Source organism: Aquila chrysaetos, chromosome Z (assembly GCF_900496995.4).
Source record: "Aquila chrysaetos chrysaetos chromosome Z, bAquChr1.4, whole genome shotgun sequence".
Classification (NCBI taxonomy): Eukaryota; Metazoa; Chordata; class Aves; order Accipitriformes; family Accipitridae; genus Aquila; species Aquila chrysaetos.
In genome coordinates this window covers 59,833,354-59,852,261 of record NC_044030.1, presented here as the reverse complement: position 1 = coordinate 59,852,261, position 18,908 = coordinate 59,833,354, and positions in this window count along the sequence as shown.

Sequence of the window (18,908 nt, the reverse complement as noted above, 5' to 3'; positions counted from 1 at the left end):
CCTAGCAAGGCAACCCACCGCCTCTCACTGGCTATAAAAGCTGCAAAATGGGGAAGGCAGAAGCCTTACAACTGGCCGCAGCTGCAGGGCTGTGGGCTGCCCTTTGCACGGGGCCCCCAGCCCTGGCGGGTGCTGGGACTTCCTCAGCCTCCCCAGATGTTTTGGGTTTGTGTGGCGGGGTTTTGGTAACAGGGGAGGGGCTGCAGGGGTGGCTCCTGTGAGAAGCTGCTAGAAGCTTCCCTGGCTTCAAGTCAAACCCACCTCTGGCCAAGGCTGAGCCCATCAGCGATGGTGGCAGTGCCTCTGGGAGAACAGATTTAAGAAGGGGAACCTGTAGTGGGGGAGGGGAGTGGGATGTGAGAGAAACCCCTCTGCAGACAGCGAGGTCAGTGAGGAAGGAGGGGAGGAGGTGTGCCGGAGGAGGGGATGCCCCTGCAGCCCGTGGTGAGACAGCAGGCTGTCCCCCCCCAGCCCGTGGAGGGGAGCGGGGGAGCAGATGCCCACCTGCAGCCTGGGGAGGACCCCACCCCAGAGCAGGGGCATGTCCCCCAAGATGGCCGTGACTCCATAGGAAAGCCTGTGCTGGAGCAGTCTGTGACTGAAGATCTGCCCGCGGAAAGGACTTATGTTGGAGAAGTTCACGGAGAACTGTGTCCAGTGGGAGGGACCCCACGCTGGAGCAGGGGAAGAGTGAGGAGTCCTCCCCCTGAGGAGGAAGGAGCAGCAGAGACAACGTGTGATGAACTGACCCCAACCCCATTCCCCATCCCCCTTCGCTGCTGGGGGGAGGAGGTAGAGAAAATTGGGAGTGGAGTTAAGCGTGGGAAGGAGGGAGGTGGGGGGGGAAGGTGTTTTAAGATTTGGGTTTACTTCTCATTATCCTTGTTTTTATTTGATTGGTAGAAAATTAAATTGATTTTCGTTTTTTTCCCCAAGTCGAGTCTGTCTTCTGCCCATGACCAGAACTGGTGAGTGATCCCTCCCTGTCCTTGTCTTGACCCACAAGCTTTTCTTTCTATTCTCATTTCTATTCTTTCTTCTCATCCCACCAGGGGGGGAGGAGTGAGCGAGCAGCTTCGTGGTGCTTTGTTGCCAGCTGGGCTTAAACCACGACACCGGGGCTGGACCAGACGTAGCAATGGCATGTACCCACACCAGCAGGATGCCCACTGTAGGGTTCAGAACAACTGGGGTTTTTAGCAGTGAGAAAACATAAGGAGCTCTAGAGCATAATACCAGAAAAAAAGAGCCAATTTTAGCATGACAACCTCAATCCTACATCACACTACTGGGATAAAATAAAGATCTCCATTCTTAATTCCTGGAGCAGGTGCTTCAGCTTGAAGGACAGTCTCTGCCCCCCAGCAAAGCCCAGGGAAAAGAAAGGATATTTAAAAAGCTCTTTACAGTCAAATGATTCTTGAAACAGGCTATTTTGGCCTGAGCCCTGGAGCAATCTAGAAGGTGATCTAACCTATATCCACTGCCCATGTTGACAGAAAAACTATTTGTGGGGAGTTAAAGTGAGGTGCACGTGGTACTCCTAACGGCTTTACCAGCATCCCACAAACGGAGAGGTCCCTCCCCACAGGGGAGCATCAGCGAGCAGCCGCAGCTCTGCCGAGATGGAGGAGCTCCAGCTGAGGAAGCCATTACCTGGTGTTTGCATTGGCACTGGTCAACTGAAAAGGGAGAGGAGCTCAGCATTTCGTTTTCTTGAGTTTCTGGGGAGAAGAAATGAGAAAAAAATATGGGCAGACAGAACAAAGCTCTTCCTCAAATTTCCAAGCTTTCAAATTTGACAGGATGGCTAAGGAAAGGGAGAAGAGCAATCAGGAACTGGGGATCCCTGGAGCAGAGTTATAAAATGTCCAGAAAATATGCTGTCTTGGCCTGAAGTGCTCCTGTCTCCCACAGCGGGTGTAAAGGAAGAAAACCTGCCAGGAGCTGTCTGGGCTGGAACAAGGTGGCGGAGGATTCAAGCTTAGCTACTCGGTGATGGGTAAGGAGGCTTCTGACCATCCTAGAGCTGCTGGTTTTTAAATGGGCTGTTCAGACAGCACTGTACTTGACCTTTCCATGCTGAGTCCCAGGCTTTGCTGCTGTGACTTTGATCCTCCCTTGTGTACCCTCATGCAATACGTTTTCTCTCACAATTCATATATGAATAAAATGTAAAAAGGTGACCCCTGCCTTCATGCTGCATTTCTTTTCTTGAGGTAGATACTTTGGAACATGTGCAGTGTTTGGTCTGAAAGACCAAGCCAGGAGGAAGCAAATGGGAGCCGTAGAGTAATAATACTTTGCATTTCCATAACCCGCCGTGCCAATGGCCTTCAAAGTGCATGTGAATGAGATTCAGAGATTTGCTGCTACACATTCACTCTTCTGCCAACCAGCATTATTCTGTTATCAATATTCTGCAGGCGCCTGCCCTCGGCTTTTGTATGTATGTGCCTGCACTGAACTTCACCACTCCCTTCCCTGGGTATGGCTGTAGTCAAGCATAATTATGCAAAGCAAACATGTCAGCTTGCACAGCAGCAACCTCTGAAAAATAAAATCCCTATGCTTGCCTCTTAGCAGTAGGAAGATCACAACTGTTTGGTGTTTGATTCTGATCTCACACTTGTTCCCTGCTAATGGAATTTCCTTGACTTCAAAGCAGACACGATTTACACGGCAGTGAGATCCTCATATGGCCCCGTGAGTGTAAACTGCTCTCAGGCAGTCACAGATACTGGTCCAGCAGAGTAATAATCACTTCAGCACAGGAGTTCTTCCACTCCTTCCATAGACGACATCCCACTGAAGAGTTAACAGCAGTAGATATATGTGAATCCTTCATTTTGCAGTGTCTGACATCTCATCAGCACCAGTGGGATTAACCAGCCAGGCCCAATCACAGCAAAAAGTAACATCATGTCAGGTTTTAAACCTGGCCTCAATGCTGTGAGATCAGCTCTCATTTCTAGTGGTGAGCTGGAGGGACAAATACATGACAACAGTCTGAGAACAATCATCACTGATACTAACTGCAGTTTCCAGCTTGGGAACTATGGATCTGATTAAGCATTATTATTGGCTTGTTAAAAAAATAAACACTAGGCCATTAACGAGATGGATAGGAAAAGTTGGTTTATTACTGCTTTCAGATGCTGTGTTTTCTACACTGGGAGTAGGCACATGGCAAATTTTACAGTTGTAATACTCTTCCTCATGAGGAAGAAGGACATAAAATATCAAGCCAAATCTTTATCAGATAAATTATTCTACAAGTGAGTGAACGCCTGCATCTAAATACTTGTTCATTCTTTAAAAAACCCTCTAGCAATAGATGCTGATTAAAATGAGGCACTGCATATCAATTTGAGACAACAATCAAGATCAAGCCTGATAGCTGGAAGTTTCCACAATGAAATTCACACCGGGACCATTTGTGTAAAAAGCACAATGACAGCAACACAGCAAGCTGTAGGAAAAGGACAATAAAGGACATCAGAGACTGATTGCAAGGCTTCAGACTGCCGTCGTGGCCAGATGAGCTTGCAGGCAGCTTTCCAGTCCCCACATCATGACATACAAAGAAGCGCCCTGTTCCTCAGTGTGAGAAGCTACCTCCCATATTTTAGAGACCCACCAGGCAAAAGCATGCAGCATTTCCCCAGCACAGCTGATGCACTCACTGCAAGCTCACACCCTGCCTTACACTGCAGTGACTTGTTCCCACTCCACTTCTGAGTGTGAACTGTAAAACAAGGAAGGCTGTTTGCTGACCGTGTGAGAAGCATACCAACATTTTCATGTCTTTGCAAACTGTAAGCAATCGTTTGAGGGGAAAGGACAGTTGGGAAGTTGCTCATGGGCAGGAGATGACAGGAGTCAGCTAGCCAGGACTCGCTGCATACTCCACCCAGCCTCTGCCGAGAGCGCCAGCAGGCCCTGTGGGCTCACTGCCTCCCACAGCGGGTGGGAGGGGACACCCTTCCCCAAAGCTTTCAGGGTAGCACTGTCCAGCCATAGTTGCCTGGTGAGCCTCCAGCCTTGGAGATGCACTTGTTCTCCTTGAGAGCTGCATGTTTCTCTGACACCGCAGCTGGCACCAATGTGGGAAAATGCAGAACTGATGTATTTGTTCTGGCTGAAAAGTAGTGGGGAAAATGCATGATAGTTGGTGGGGGACAGCCAGCACAGTACTAGCTCCAGTCTCTTCTGCTGGCCCTTCCAAATCGGATTAAGCTAAATGGCAGCATATCATCAGATGAAACTCTATGTATACTATAGAATATGCATAAATATTACATGCATTAAACTATATGCAGATTACATGGCATAGGAGAGAAGAAACGCAGGTTCAACACAAGCATAGAAATAGCTGTTAGGCTTTTAAATTCCTACTTTCATGTTTTACACACTAACAGTCCCCCAAATACCTCATGTAGCCAAGCTCATAAACCCAACACATTAAGCAATAGATTTTGTCAGACTTTTCCACTATCCTAAATTATCTAGGTTCAATAAGACTTAATGATATCACTTGCTCCACTTTCCCCCAGTGTCTCCTGGTGAAGAAAGGAAAAACCTTAACTTCAAACTACAATAGCCTTCTCAGCTTTTAAATAAGGTTGTCCCCAAACAAAGAGATTAGAATTCAACTTTCTAACATTGCTGCAATAACAGATTCCAGCACCACACTGCATTGAAGCCTCAGCTCTGTGTTGCTGCATAGTGTAGTGGGTTTTTTTTAAAACTGAGGACCCCAGAGACCCCAGGGAATCTGTGGGATTCCTCTACAGAGTCTGCAGTAGGCAATGAAGAAAAGTAAGACCATGTCAGCAGGCTAAAATATGCTATATAGGTGTCTGTGCCCTCACTTAAAAAAAGCAAAAAACAACAGCTGAAAACAACTGCTATAACACAACTATAAACTACAATGACTTTTTTTGCCTTTGTGTGCATGCATCTGGGACTTTGATTTTTCCTCCAAAGTGGAAACAATGCTTTGCACATAAGACAGAAAGAGGGTGTGAGGGGTTTTTTTGTTTGCTCTTTAAGGCTAATAATAATCTACACTCCATGTCAGAAATGAGTGCAGTATAAACTACAGAGGATCAGCAAGTGTTTGAGTTTTGGTGACATTATTTTGAGAGTTTTCAATGTTTAGAAAACTATGTGTGACCTGTGCCTCAGGGAGACAGCATACGCTAAGAGGCGATGGACCAATTACTCGACTGCTGAGTTTAGCTTAGTGTTGGAGTGGTCCAAGTGTTTTGAGTTGTGCTAGCCTAACACTGAACCGGATTCAATACCTTAAGAAAGGAACGATTTGAAGGGAACTAAAAAAGCAAAATGGACACATTTTCGGACTCAGGCATTTCTCTTCAGCTCAGCCTCAGTTCATCCACGGCTACAGTGATGTTATTGTGAAGCATGCAAAGAGCTTGAGCAGGTATCCACCACTGAAAGGGCTGCCCCTGCCTTCGAGGGACGTATCTTTGCCTCTGTTTTCCTCCCCACGCTGCTGCCTCCACTTCCCTCCTCCTGCCCCACATCAGTCAGAGGTGTGAGCATTCCCCCTCTCCATCAGCACAGTATCCAACAGCCGGGCTTGCAGTCAGTCTGAAGTGGGCACTGTGTCAATCAGACAGTTAAAAATAGAAAGAGGGCTGGTTTGTTTTCCTCAGTAGGCTATAATACCTGTCAAAAAAGAAGTGGCTTATTCTTAGGCTACTGTTTGCAGACCTGTGTTCCTGTAATGGGCAGGTAATCACTGAAACCTGTGTTTGCTCTCTTAGCCTACCTATTGTAATGAACCAAGCAGCCCGTGATAAGGTTGGTATGTATTTTAGAGCAGGTATAAGTTGGGAGATGCAGGAAGGAAAGGACAAGTTGAATGCTGGAATTCGTGCCTCCCTTTGTTTAAATCCCGGTACAGAGGAGCTACCCATGCAAATACTTCAAAGCATGTCAAGTGTCTGCAGCTATTCAGGACCAGCTAACACTGTATTATTACTGAATGAGTAACAGCACACTATCAGGCAATATTAACATTGGGTGGTGGGTGGCAGAAAGCCATTATGAGCTTTGTCATTACTAGTTTGCGTTGAACAATTTCACCCTTAACCTTACAGAAATACATTATTTCACCCTAAGATACAAAATGCCCTTGGAGGCAACTGGCACATCTTATTTGTGCTACAGTCCTTTTGACTTCTCTGTCCTGCTCTTCTCTCCTCTGGTGTGTCTTTAGATGTGCCCAGTGATACAGATGTGGTAGAGAAAAATGGAGGGGAAGAAGCAATGAGGATCTAACACTCTCAGACTGTGTAATCTTGCTGTCCAATTCAGTGTGCTACCACTTAGTCAAACTTTGATATGGTAACTAGCCTCTGGCCCCTTTGTAGCCTGCTCTGCTTAACTCACTGGAGATTTTGAAGACTGGCACTGGTCTCTCTCGTTACTGCTGCCGCTGTCTGAATGCTAACTTGCAATCAGTGCAAGTAGGAGGACTAGAAGAGTCTGGGCATGCAGAGTTAAGTCAATCCAAAGGTTATTTGTATCACATTAAATTTTCCCTGCCATTTGCTATACACAACAAGAAGAGGCTCTCAAATGAGGTAATGCACATGGAAGGCATTGATAATATATTATGACAGGTACAGTAAATTAATTTGGAGTCTACTATAAACAGTGTGAGAACATAGATTTTATTGCAGTTTCATCTGTGGAAAGATGGCAAAAATATCTCTTTTCTTAGTAATTTAAGAGACTGTAGTTGCTTCCAAAATACTTTGATGAAAACTTCAGCTTCTTAGACAAGGGAGACTCCACTTGACTGGCCAGAGTCCAGCAGAGCTTTAGCAATTTAAACCAGCTGAAGCCGTGGCCCATAATACTGTGTTTACACCCTCAGCCCTGGAGAACATTTAAAAAGGACAGATCCAAGTTTCTAGAGCCAGTGGAAAGACTAACATTAATTTCAGAGCTAAACTGAGCCTTTAGCCAAACTGAGCTGATTCATTTTAGATGAAACAGAGGCATATACAAAAACAAGTCAGATTTTCAGTTTTGAAAGCACAGATTTTAGAAGGTGAGCTGATTGGTGAGGCCAGTCAGGCCAAAGAGTTGTACGGTACTTCAACTGAAGGAGACCTATAATTTATTTTCAATAAAAGCTGCAAGGAGCTCTCTGGAATTCATTACAAGGAAAGGATGAAAACTTGCAGGAAGGGGCAAGAGACCGAAATGGATGGAGAACCATCTTAGAAAGTCCAGCGCAGCCTCCATTTGGAAAGGAGGAAAGAGCTAATCAGCAAAGAAAACTTCATTTTGGAGGCCAGGAAGCACAGGGCTGGGGTAAACATTGCCAAAAGTCAAACCGAGTTAGAAGTTTGCAGAGGAAATTAAATAGTAATAATAAAAGGAAATCGTAAAAAGTTATTTAGCTATTGAAACACAAAGATTTTAGAGGAGAAAAGAAGTTATGTTTTTATACTGAGAGGATTAGGGCTGGCGTAGGTGTGTGAAAATACTAAATGAAACTCAGCTTTGGTTTTCTGTAAGAACATTAAAATCTGGAGAAAAGGAGGACAGATATGGGATGAGTGTCAGGAAATTGAAAATACCTCTTTGGGGGAGAAGCAAAACTCTGAGAGCTGGATGTGCATTCAGCCAGCGGGGAGCAGATCCCTCACTGCAGGACGCTCGGAGACCTGGCAGCCACTCCAAGTAATTTTGTCAAGCCATGAAGGAGAGGGATCCACGTGACTTGAGAACAGTAAATATAGTAACTCTAATTAAGAAAGTGAACTTGCATCTAAAGGCACATTGGCTTGATTGTAATAGTATGCAAGAGTATGGGGTGAATTTTAAAGGAAAGGAATAATTAATGATGTGATGAATAATGAAAAATCAAAGAAAGAACAACAGCCTGGGCCTGCCAGCTGGAGGGTACCAGGCCAGCCTAATGCCTTCCCTTGCAAGATAGCTGATTGATTGCTTTAAGGAAGGTAATTGCAGCTGAGCGAAGCTGTCTGAACATCAGAGAAGCACTCGTGATATAGGAAATCATTAGTTAAAATGGAGGGGGGAAAAAGGAAAAGCACACAAACTGTAGCAAGAAAGTAGGAAATGGCTTTAAAGGGAGATGGCAACTGGTTGTGCTGAAGAACTTGTAGCATTTCCCAGGGGAACCGAGATCTTTTCAGCTGTCTCCATCAAGGCCTATGGTTGAAAAAGCAGGTGCATGTTAACAAAATTTGCTCATTAGCCGCTTGCAGGACACAACTTGGCACAGAAAGATATCTGAATATGGTACAGGTAGAAACAAATAACCTGCAAGTCTGGAATAATAGTAGTAGTGTGAAATTTAACACCTTTTTCAAGATCATGCTTTTATATCTAACAGGAGGATTTCTGCAGTAGTCTGGGGATTCACCCAGGGGATTCACTACTACATTTCTGCAGGAGTCTGGGGAGGTGACAGAGAAGGAGAAAGAACAGGGAGTTTTATTCACTTACAGGATTTACTATGAGTCACCAGGGTGATACAGCTGTACAAAATGCAAATGTCATCCTAGGCTTTGTTAGGGAAAGTACTTCCAGTAGATGTAACGAAGTGTTCACAGCCTTGCACAGCACACTAATCAGTGTTACCTGGAATATTGAGAACAAGACTGGTAACCCACATTCAGGAGAGAGAAATTAATGTGGAGGAGGTAAGATGAAAAATCCTACTCTGTGTCAAGAGACTGGGAGAGTTTGACTTGCTTAGCAAATCAAGGGTTCTAGTGTGCTTGAAATACTGACGTCTTGGTTAGGTAGAGGTTATAGCCCGATGTGCATTTTGGGTTCAAAAAACAGGTATCCTTGCACATATGCCTTCCTAGGGATCAGTGCTCATCTTCTAGTCCTAGTTTCCTCAAAAATCTGTGGGGTGGTACCAACCTGAGGGAAGGTGTATACATGATGGTGACTATCTCCATCTCTGGTAAGGCATCTCCCGTTTTCTACTGAGTTTGGACTTCCTCACCTATCACACCTGGGAAGGGATCAAGAGACACCCTTAAGATAAAAGGATCCAGTAATCAGAGAGGTTGCTTTGAAATCTGTCATCATACCTGGATTTAGGTACCTAAAACATCCCTCTAGGTACAGGTAATGAGATGCCTGTCTTATAGAGGGCTAAAGGAGGGAGGCATGAATCCTACATTAAGGGCTAGATGCAAGGGTGTGTTTTCTTATTCTAAGAAACTGAGGTAGGGAGACTTTTAGGGCATTTTTGACATAACAGCTCAATGTCTAAAGTACTGATCCAGGCAATGGGTGAGGTAGGCTGAGTACCCTCCTCAGCCTGGAAACCTCAAACCCTTATTTTTCTACATTTTATAAGAGAGCATCCTAACCTGTAAGTTTTAGGCGAGTCTGGGGTACAGACAGAGTCCACCTTTTGAATTAAAGCCATGCCACTGGGCATCTGAAAACTTAATATTTGTGAGGCTGTGGAGGGAGCAAGCAAGAGGGAATGCAGCTTATTAAGAGGACTTGACTGGCAGGAAGATAGACAGAGCAAACAGCATGAGCCTTGTTCCTTCAAGAAACTGGAATAAATGGTAATTAAAGTAAACAGTTTGCCCTTTCCTGAAGACAGGAATGCAACCTGTTGTGTGATCTTTGTTACAAACAGATGATAATTCCTTAGAAGACCTGGGAGAGAAATACATGTGTCCTTATGCATAAGACCATGTGGTGAAATGAGGCTTGGATCACATCCCTCAAAGAACTTACATGTAAAGACACACAGCTAGTGAATCCCAGACACACACGGGTGTTGAAATGGCTGCCCATCTGGGCAGCTTATCTGTCCATCATCTGGGTTAGCCCTTTGGGTGGAATTCATCTCACCTGATCAACATGGGGCATCAAGTGGAAGCTAGTTCTTCAGGTGCCCCCAGGATTAGTGAAAGGAGACAGGTGGTTCAGCACTCCTGCCTGGTGTGCTCGTCCCACACTGAGGCAGACCAGCCTGCCGTCTTCACAGTATCTCTGCTGGTTACAGGGAGAGCTGCATGCCCAGCTCAGATGAAATACCCTGTGTCTGACAGCTAACACCAGGTGGGACAAATCTCACCATACAGACCTTAGCACACAAAGATCCAAGTCACGGGGACTTTGGCTCCTCTGGGATTCAGATGCTTTTGGGAATGGCACCTGGCAAAATGCAGGATGGAGAATTAAGATCAGCTTGCCTGTGAGAGACTTCAGGCCAAACAGCTGTGGATCAAAGTGTTTAATAGCTCCATTGGCAAAGATGACAGATTTTTGCATGTTCAGCAAACCTAATCTCTTCATTTAACTTAGAAAATTTACAAGCTCTCCTGGCGCAGTTGGCGGAGGCTGTAGCCTTTGTGATCAGATGAAGCCAATGGAACGTATGTGTTATAAGCGCCAAGTAGTTCAGATGTTCCTTTCCCTCCTTCTTCCCTTAAAACAGCAGAAAAATAAAAGTAAACAACTACTATTAAGATTAAAAAATAGAGCATTAAAATCCCAGGAAATCTTCCAAATCAGAGATCCCACTGCAGAAAGAATTCTATCCCACTTATCTTTCTACTTTCTGTGAGAAGTGTTTATCATCAACTTGTAGCAAGACCACAGAGATTATCGTTGTTCTACAGCTGGCAACATTCACTTCAGGAATATCTTTCCTGTTTCAAGGCTTGATTTCTCAACCTGAATTTTTTCATTAACTTTAATGCTTTGCTTTCCATTATCCTCCCATTGGGAAACGACTTGACAAAATAATTAGGAATGCCAGTTTGGTGCAGAAGTTCACTTACCACACACCTACTCATTTTCCTGTTTGCATTTGTGTAACAGGGCTCTGCATGTGTAGATAAACAGAGTCCTGCAGGTCCGGGAATAAGTCAAATATAAAGAAGCAGGTAAGCCAAGCTAACTCCTTATTGCCAAATAATTCTGAGCTTGTTGGACACATCAATGATTTAGAAGGAGCTGAAGTACGTTAACAAGGAAAATGCTAAGAGGGAGAATTATGGGGGGTTGTGCCTACTCTGCATCCAGAGGGCAGCCCTGGCTGCCCCAGGTTGTGCTGGACACAGCACGGATGCAGCAGTCCTGGGGAAGATGCAGCTAAAACCAACCTTTTGGGCACATGGGACCACCGCACTGAAACATCCCCAGCAAGTGACTCCACTGCCTACGCACACCTCTGGTACAAGCTACACATAGGCAGCCTCTGCAGGCTTCCACTGAGGTGGGGTGGGATGGGATAGGGTGGGAAGCATGGCCACTTTCCAAGGCAGCAGGGAGCTTTTGAGTACAGAGTTTGATTGAAAAAAGACCACCTCAAAACACTCAATAGGGAAAAGCAATAGCAAAGTCTCAGCAGCACTTAAGCTGGAAATTCTGGTACCAGCTTCAGAGCTTTCATACTGTGGGGAGTCTGACCCAACACTCAGGATGGGAAGAGATTAGCCACAATCCTTTCTGTGTGGGCACAGATATACCTGGCATTGCAAAGCTGCCATCAGAGAAGGAAGAAGCATCTTCCACCTCTCCTTCTTCAACTTTTCACCCTGCAGTACTTTTGAGTTTGTTTTAAGCAACAGAGCTTTTGTGCTCCTCTGACTCTTGTGCCAAGGTGAAGCTCTTGCTACATGAACAATACCCTGAAACACCTCTGGTATTTACAACACATTGCTTAACTGAACGGAGCCCAGGGCTGTGGCAGTTTCACAAACAACTGATTTTTTTCAGAAGGGATAGTAAGTATTGGCTTTTAGGAGTCAAGATCTGTGAATGTTTTCTGGAATTGCAAGTGTGACTGTAAGACCAAGAATGTCAACATGAGAAAGGAGCCACAGTCTTAGTGTTGTGACTTTTAGCTTCGGTCTGGGGTGAAACATGAGGTTTTCTACACATCAAGGCTGTCAGGCTCTGTGAGCCACATTGAGTTCATTACTGAATTAGGGCATTTGAATGTGGATGTAGATCTGCATCATCTTTTCCATAAAGTCCAGAAAAAATTCTAACTAGGACTTGACACTATGACTAGTTCGAGCTTGCCTCCAGAAAGCTTGTTCTTTATCTTCACTGTCTAAACAGTTTTGAAGTTATTCCACCATTTTTTCCTATGTGCTTATGCATACACATGCACATATATATATTTCTTTTCCACCTTTTTAAAAGAACTGCCGTCTTTTCAAAACTAAAAATCAAGATGTATGCCTGCATTTGATAGCTTGCAACTGAAGAGCAGGCAAACCGGTTATTTTTATCCCTATTCCACCAATGTCCTAAGAAAGCAAGATTTTGCTACCTTTCTCTTGGGCCATCTTTCCTCTGAGCTTTTGAGCTCACTGCCAGTTGCAATCACATTTGACAGAGGGACAGAAGGTCTTAATTCCTAGTTTTGCTGAAATCAGTAGCTACTTAGAGGAGATTACTTTCTTCAGTGATGGCAAGCTTTCAGGGCACCAATTCCTCCACCAGCTGGCACATTTCACCTGAACTCCAAGCCCCCCAGCTATCTGCTGTTGGGACGCAGCAAGGAGTTGAGAAAGGAGGACTAGGGGGGATGCAGAGGGCAGAGGAAGGAGATGGAGCCTTTCTGGGGATTACGACTATGAGACACTGGTGGTGTTGCTCTGAGGTAAGGGTAGGCTGTTCTCATAGGCTGAAACTAAGTTTTAGCTTATGCCACTCATCGAATTCAGTAAGAAACATGCAACAACCTAGCCACATTGTAAACATGCAAAAAAAATGGTATCGCAGTCCCTACAAAGAGAGTGTTAGTGTACCTAAACAGTTCCCAGACACTATTCTGCCAAAGAAATGCCCATTTATCTCAGTATTAATGGGAGCAGACCAAGAATGTACCTCTTGGAAGTGATTTTTCTATTTCTGAATGAAGAGGAATTTTGCCTCTTCTGCATCTTCCTGGTTGGTTGGATTAGCATAAAAGTGCCTGATTCCTGTGGCTAAACTTGGAATTGTCCTATATACAGGCCAGCATTCTCTCTCTTTTTGATAAATTTCTGCAGTGGAAGAATAATAAAGTTCTCACTGGCTCCCTGATTTTAGCTATTTTTGGAATGAAATGTAGTGCAAGTGTCTTTTGTGCCCTTCTTTTGAAACAGGAGGCAAAAGGACTTTGCTGACTGGTAGATCAGCTCCAGATCAAGTCTTTTACAAACAATACAACCCAATGTTAGCAAGATCAAAACTACTTTTTAGCTTCTTGAGTGAAAATGAGTGCATTCACACTTGCTCTTTGTGAACGACAGGCTCAAATCTTCACTGTTGTTGCTCATGATAAGCTCTGATACATGTCTAGGCATCACCTTTAGCACTAGTGCTCTCCTTGTTTCAGCACAGAGTTATTCTATACCCCATCATTTGGACCCTGAGCGCTTTTGCTCTTAGTGACATGGAGTCCAACACAAGCTTCAGTTTTGTTTTCCCCCAGAAGGATAACATTTTTCTGTGGACAGGTACAATCCTTCTGCAGAGCCATGGAGGACACCTCATGACCAGCTGCAGCATTTTCTGCAGTTACATAATTAATGCTGATGACAGATGCCATTATTAGGCATTGAGCTGACCCTACAGGGTCAACCTGAAAAAGGAAGGTGCAGTGATTTAATCACAGTCACAATGTCACTATAATCCCAGTATTTTTTCTGCTGTGTCTCTGCTCTACTACAGTTTCATTATGACTTTTAAAGTTCCACCATAGGCAAGTTTGTAGCCCATTTGATCTGAATTGATGATGGCTATGTAACTTGTGTGACAACTTATTTTATTCTTAGCAGTGGCTAAAATTCGCCACCTTTTCCTAGCCGTGTCCTCACATCAGGTCCCAACCACACACCTTCCTGCAGCACCTCAGGGCACCCAGCACACACATGTCTCTGGCTGTTCCCTTACAAGCTGTATCCTGCCAAGCAGGAGCATTCACAATCATGAGTCAGGTCTTAATGCTGTGTGAGAGTATCCTAAAAAAAGCAGTCATTCTTGGTAATTTTACTCTTAAGGAACTTTTGTGGAGTTGGAGCTTGCAACTTGTTTTACAGAAGTGTAGGAGAGTTGTTCTTATGTCCCTGTGAATCAGGACGTCCCATCCCCATGGGAGCCCAAGCATCCCACTGTTTTCATTGCAGCCTGCTCTGGACACAGGCTGAAGGCAACGGAGAAGGACTGAAACCTCCTGCAGTTCTTTTTGCTCTGGCCTGCTCTGAGGACGAAGGCAAGTGAGATGATATGGTTAACCTTTACCAGGGAAGGCTAGAGAGAGGATCCTGAGCTATCCAGCTGCCAGCTAATGCTGCCCTGGCAACAGTTTAATGGGCAATGGCCTGTACTTGAATGACTTCAAGAAGAGAGGTAATCAACCATTCACTATCTTTCTTCTTTCCATTAAGTTCAAAGTACTATATAATCACTTCAATTTTCTTTCAGCGGTGATAAGGCTCAAGTATAAACCACAAAGCCTGAACTCTCAGTCAGCTTCCATGTTTTATCCTGGATTTATCTTCAGCCATCATCAGGTGCTGTCTTTCTGCCTGACCCCATATAGAAACTGGCCTCCAAGGAGAGTCAAGTATTCACTTTCATACTCCTCTGTGCTGAAATGCTTTTCCTGGCAAGATTAGATAAAGCAATTCCTTCTCATTTCAGGCCATCCCAAGTAGATGCTTTATAAAAAAAATCTACTTTAAAGCAATTCTTTTTCTCATTTGCCTTAGGTTTATAGATTGAGACTATGGCCAGGCTATTTTTATATTTACTGTGCCAGGAACAAAGCCCAGTAATTTACTCTGCTTGTAGAAAGAAATTGATTTTTATCTTAAAAAGGCATTTAGAGGATTTTGTCAAAGACTCCTCTCCCGGTCACTACCTGGTCAGTGTCTGCAATATGACTCAGAGCCGGATCCAGTGAAAGGATTTAGGGGTGCAGTTTAATTAAGTGCAGTTTAATTAAGTACAAATTAAGCAAAATTTGCATTATTCCTGCATTTTACATTGACCAACCATTGATGAAACATAGAAGCAATGTTGGCAACAGAGGCTGGTATTTTCCCTTCCCTGAGTCCTCGCCACGTTGCTCTTCTTTTGCGCACCAGGTGAAGCTTGGTTTCTTCGCCTTGCAGCAGCACCAGCCTCAGGGAAGAGGAGGGTGCCATCAGTTTTCCTATAGCCTAGAGTAGGGACATCAGCTGGGACAGTCTCCTGAGATGTGGGAAATGAGGGTTCATACCTCTGTGAAGAAAGTATTCAATATCTCCCTTCCTGTGTGAATGTCCCTGCCAGTTGGGTCTCAGCAAGTTTGTCATTTAAAGGTGGGATCACACTTAGAGATGGTTTCTACAGTGTGCCTGAAAGCCTGAGGCACCGCCACGTTGCAGGGACTCACTCGCATGGTGATGCTCTGCCTGCCCAGCAGCTCCTCAGCCCCCCCGCGCTGTGGCTGCTGCACCCCACAACTCCTGCCCCAGACCTGCAGAGTGGCTGCTCCTGCCCTCCAGATCCAAATGAAAGCTGGGGCCATGGAGGCAGGCACTGGGGCTCATCCTTCACCCGGCAACTGGACAAACAAGAACCCACTGATGCACATAACCCATGTCCTCAGCTTGGCAGTGAACCTGCACTTCTTTGAATGATGTTGCTGTCCTGCCTCTCTTTGCTGCAGCCCATGGGCAGGATTTCCACATCTCAGCATCTCTGATGCAGGTGCTGTGATGCCAAAGTGTGGTCCAGCTGCTCCTCTCCCTTGGCAATTCTCTCCACTGGCTAAACAGTAGTTGGCATGGAGACGGGCTCTGCCACATGCAGTGCACTGCTGTTTTGGCCATGCAGTGCGTCCTTGCCTGGAGGAAATATATAGACCCTAAGGCCATGCCCCCACCTTTGGTGAGGGGGGCACCGTGGAGCTGCTGCCCCAAGCAGCAAGGGGCACATCCTTACTGGGGAGTAGGGCAGCGGGGTGAAAGCCTCTGCTCTGAAACTTGTTGTTGAATGCCAGGACACAGTCATAGCTCTGAAGTGAAATCAGTCATGTAGTAAGTATCTCCAACATCCTTGCACACGTGCATGCATACACACACATGCTCACATGTACCTACATCCACACACGTGCACACACATTTCCTTCTGTACACATACAGGTACGATCCAGTGCACAGCTGGTGAACCCAGTAGCCAGACTACACCCCAAAAATGAAAAACAGCTGTGTATCCCCATTTCAGTGTCTTGATCATACAGAGAATGAGGGAGCTTCCTGGTGTGTAACAACATGACAGGACATGCAGCAAGGACACAGAGCACTTACAACATGCTTCGGAGCAGTGAAATTAAATATTACAGGTAGGGCTGGTAGCTCCACCCATTCTTAATGTTACCAGACACTTCCTATTGTAAGACTCTGTTTTCAGTTCCTTATACACAAAATGTTGACTGCCTGGACTGACATTTACATCTGCCAGATGTTTGCATCAGTTTTCTGCTGTATTGCTTTATGCAGTTGTAGAAATTGTTGTAGTTAGTTGTAGTTCAGGCACTTAAAATTACAGAACAAGGGAAGATATGTTGCTTTGTCTTTGTTAAAAAAATACTCTTGACACCTTTGCTCTGAGCATCTCAATATGTTCTGTCACCTTTGGGAAAGATTTCACAAGTGAATAAGACTGCTTTCACGCTACACATCTGCCTTCTGCCATGCTGTGAAATCATTCCCAAATTTGCCCAGCTTGTGACTTTAAAAAATCACCCCTACTGAGTGGTGACCTTGATTTTATCAATTGAAATCCTGATGACTATTTAAGCAACACCTGCCCTGTACACATCGTGGTGTGTTCACACCTGCAGAGCTCTTGGGTCTCCTGTCTATCCACCTTCAGTGGCTGAGTGACCAAATCCAGCAGGGGAAAAAAGCTCTCCCTTTTGCCTGCCATGACCAGGGACTTAGAACACTAGATACAAGACGAAAAAGCTGATCTCCACCCAGCTGTGCTACATGCACCTCAGCACCTCCCCTCACCCTGCTTGGGATGGAAAGGACTTGATCAGACCAAGGAACTTGCTGCTGCTAAGGCAGGAGCAAGGGACAAGTGTCCACAGGAGTGAAAGGGACCCCAGCTCTTGGAGGCACCACATATATCCTTGCTCATCTGGGATCTCACTCACCTGCATCTTAAAAGTACCTTTCTTCGCCCATTCTCTGGGTAGAGACCACCGGAGACCACTCTGGAGACCACTGCGTATTTCTCTGATGTTTAAGCATCTTCCTTTAAATTACAGCCTAAATGTCTTTGTGGGAAGTTTGTAGCTATTTGTTCTCATGCCAATGCTGCCTTTTAACAGTGTTTTTCTTGCTTAGGTATTTTTTCTTGGCTACATTTGTAGGCTGCATCAGTATTGGTAGACTGAGCAAAGACAGAGCCGGCATGAGAAGCTCAAAGGGAGAGACTGGAGTTTTAGTATGGGGAAAAAGCCCTGACTCCAAAGTGGAGACGGGATGAGTGACTCAGGGTCTAAGCCCTAAGCTGTAAATGCTCACTGATCATCCTCTACTAGCTATAAAAAATTTCATCTTTCACCTAAGGGGACCAAAAAGAAACCTAACCCAAAAGCAATGGACTGTTAGGAACACCCTGTTGACATCTGGGCAGCAACTACAGTGTAATACAAACTTCAGGTACATAGTCACAATCTGTTTTTTTCAACAGCATCCAGTGTGCAAGACAGACCAACCTCAAGGGTGAAACAAATGTTCTTCCAATAACAATATAAAAAGTCTGGCTATAAATAGTCTAGTGTCCCTTATACTCAAAAATAAGTGTCTAAACTTAAGGAATACTTCTGATCCTAATCATTCTGTGCTTCAGCTTGCCAGCTCTAAGATGGAGATAACTCTTCACCATCATCCTACAAAGCTAGTGGGAGGATATATTCGATATTGTTTGTGAAACATTCAGGCTTCATAATGGTAAGTACCAGAGAAAAGCCTATAAAGCAGTTAATAACTTCATCCTCACAGCAGGATTTATAGGGATGAGTAATAAATAAGGTATAAAACCTCATATTAAATCACAAGGATGGAATAAAGCACTGAATAATTGCTCACTAAAGGAACTCATCTGCCCTGTGCACTTAATGAGGCATAGGTATATCAGAAAATTAATATGTGATCTTCTTAAAACTGCGCATGCTGCATAAAGTATGAGAGTAACAGAGGTAAGAGCGTACAGGCAATCTTCATTCTGGCATTTCCTACATTTTGATTAATTGATATAGCAACCTTCATAATGTGCTTTAGCACAGTTACTTGTCTGTGCATGTGTTGTGATACCAACATGGAGGAAAAATGCACATGCATTCATCATATTATTTGTACAGCCTCACTATTGCTGCTCTTTTATTCTTCTGGAAAGCATTATATAGGGTTGCTGTATAAGGCAGCTCAGGTTTCCAATACAATATCCTGGGTTTAGGTGCTTGTCTCACAGAAAGAAACATGTGCCAGACTGGGTCTCAGCCTGCTCAGCGAAGCAGAGAGGGAGAGCTGCAAAGCTCTAGACTTTATTAAAACAGTCTCACACAAATGAGACATCTGCCCACAATATATTTTTCAAATGCTCCAAAAAAGGATGAACGGTTAAAACTAGCATTTTGTCACTACCCGCTGAGCCAGCAACTTTCCCAACACGAGTCCTCATCTCTGCCTAGGGTGGATTTGCTGGCGGTGACAATGGCATGTGCACACCTTGGCTGTGAAGCAACTGATTATTTTTTCCCCTGTCTGATTATGGAACTGGCTTTGGAAATGGGATTTCTTACTTGGGAAAGACCTTTTCAACAGCTCACTCTGGGTGAAAAACCTGTGAGG